The sequence below is a fragment of the Nestor notabilis genome, unplaced genomic scaffold (assembly GCF_000696875.1).
Source record: "Nestor notabilis isolate BGI_N333 unplaced genomic scaffold, ASM69687v1 scaffold27282, whole genome shotgun sequence".
NCBI classification, from domain to species: domain Eukaryota; kingdom Metazoa; phylum Chordata; class Aves; order Psittaciformes; family Psittacidae; genus Nestor; species Nestor notabilis.
Genome location: NW_009918497.1, coordinates 5,761 through 8,640, shown reverse-complemented (window position 1 = coordinate 8,640; position 2,880 = coordinate 5,761).

Below are 2,880 nucleotides of genomic sequence, written 5' to 3'. Positions count from 1 at the left end.
TCAGCAAATTCCTCAGTCTGAAAGAGAGAGAAAGCAGAGGATGCTGGTGGGAGATGCTCTTGAAGAGCTGCTCCTCAGCTCACAGCCATTGAGAGGGTGCAAAGTATTTCACCAGCTTCTGGCTACATGGATTTATGGAAGTAGCTATTCTAGGAATGGGGTGAACATAGGAAGACTTTGCATTCTAAGATGGTCAAACATTAACACAGCAAATACAGCAATGATGAAGACTTGCCTGATGCCCCTTGCTAACTGCTGTAATAAACAAGGAGAAGCCTAAGTTCTGTGGGAGAAGCGTTCTCCTAAAATTAGTATGGTTTCTGTCTCCTAAAATTCAACATGAGGGTGGTCAGACATCTAAAAATGGAGGTGGATGAGTGTCAGCAACCACTGCAGCTAATGCCTTGGAGAGCAGGCAGCAGGCAGCGCTGCACCAAGCCACACACACGGAGCCTGCTGTGCCTGCCATGGAGCCAGCGCTGTCCTTGAGGCCTCTCCTCCATAAAGCTTCCAAGGATTTTGTGCTTGTTCTTCTCCAGAATGAAATTAAATCACTGGGGTTTCGGACTTCTCCTGCTGCTTTATGTTTTGCAGGAAAGAAAGGAGCAAGTGTGCACTGGAAACTCACCTACATAGGCAGCCTTGCAACCTGTCCGGCGTGCCTTGATTTTATCGGTGCAATGATCCTGAAACAGAGCAAAATAGAAGTTGTGAGTACTTGACAGTGCAAGAAAGCCAAAGCTAAGAAGGGGCAGCACCTGTGGCTTAATTCTAGTCCCCAAAACTACAGTATTTTGAGATTGGCCTCAGTGAAAAATCTACCTGAACCTTTCTTACGGCCAGCTCCCCTATTTCCCTTCCTGAGGATATCACGGAATGCTTTGGGTTGGAAAGGACCATAAAGTTCCTCCAGTTCCAACCCCTGCCACAGGCAGGGACACCTTCCACTAGAGCAGGTTGCTCCAAGCCCTGTCCAGCCTGGCTGGATCATTTCCAGGGCCCTGAACACTTCCACTTCCCATTTCTGCTACAAAGATGTCCACAGATACATCCATGGGCAGCCAACTCCCTTTGGCACCTCCTAAAAGTGAACTAAGTCAACAAGTTTGTGCAGCCTTTCTGCACCTCCTCCTCGCTGCCACCGTGGCTGCTCCTGAAGCCCACGCTCCGAGGCAGAGGTTCCACCCAGACCTACAGCAGGTGAGGTTCAGAGGCAGTGCTGGAAGAGCTGCTGGCTTTAAAACCAGTTGAACTGCTCAGGGTAGTAGTTCCATTGAATGCCAGTGTAGCTGGTGCTGAGCATTATGTATTACTTTGTTCCCTGGAGACTCTCGAGCCTCCGTTGATAGATTCCAGCAGCTGGGTTTAAACCATAGGAGACACAAATCTGAGAGCCCATGTTTCCTATGGACACCTTTCTGCTCTATTCCAGACAAAACCAGGACACACGCCCAGAAAAAATCCTGGAATCTCACCAGTCCCAAGCAGTACAAGTTCCTGCACCAGGTACTGTTCTCTGCTGCAAGATGGCAAATCCAGAGCACACAATATTAAACATCCTTCTTGAGTTTTCACTGTATAAAACACTATTTAAAACTAGAACTATGCAACAATGACAATTCAATGAGGGCAGCAGTTTTCCAAGAGTGTTGGTCATGAATGAGAGTGGAATTGGGCACCTGAAACGTACAACTGGGCATCAACCAGTGACTGAAGAACACCTGAAAGATCCCAAGGGTTTATTTGCTTAAAAACATCTATAATACAAACAAACCAAGTTGTCTGCCTTGATAATATGCGTAAAAGAGAAGGTGACAGAAAACATAAGGTGACCAAAAACATAAGCTCCTGTGACAGCTAGGGGGGACTTTATTGTCAAGTAAAGTTGTCTTTCTTTTTACTCACATTGCTTTGCTACTGCATGAAGTTTAAGGACATGCACATTCAGAAACAAATACATGTTTCAGGTTCTAAACCCAGCAATTAATAACCTAACGCTGACTGGTAATTGCTATGTTAACCTTTCCTGTCATTTCTAACAGCTTTAGATAGGTTTGTGTCCCTGGAGAGACACCCACTGTCAAACACAGCACAGAACACGGATTAACTGCACGGGTATTTACTATCCTGGCAAAGCTGCTGGGACACAGATAACTCATTAACCAGGGCACAGCAGGATCCAGGATTGCCACTGACACCTCCTGGAAGGAAACCAACCACCATTTGCCAAGGGAGATCTGGCTCCGAGCCCTGGCACCGCTCAGCAACAGGCCCAGTAACACAATGAGCCCCGAGATTCACCAGCCCCGGTATGCGCGAAGTGCAGAGCTGGTTCCTGGCACAGCAGATTCCCGAGGGATGGTCCTTAACAAGGCAGAGAGGTGGAAATTTCCCCTGTATAAATCACACGCCATTTCTCGGGATGGAAACAGTGTCACAATTTTAATAGCAGCTGTTAAAGTCATTGTGTGGAGCAGGGAAATAAATTGCATTGGAAAAGAGACTCTGTCACCGTGGCCAGGACTTGTCTCAGTGCCAAGTTGTGCTTTCCACATACAGGAACACAAATAAACACAGCCCAGAACCCTCTTTACACACATGTGACAGCTGTGCTGTGCAAAATATGAGTTCTGATGGGAAAACTTCTGCTTTGCTGATCTGTGGCTTCTCCCTCCAGTCACATCCCTGAAAATTGTTAAGGAACAGAAAGAAGGATGTTAATCTGTTGACTTCTGCTTCCTGATGGAGTCAAAACACAGACTCACACCGAATAGTTTGGGTTAGGAAGAGACCTTCTAAGGTCATCTAGTCCTACCCCATCTGTAAAAGCATCTAACAAATAAATACAGCTCATAGGGGCCACTTTCACCCTGGAGCCAT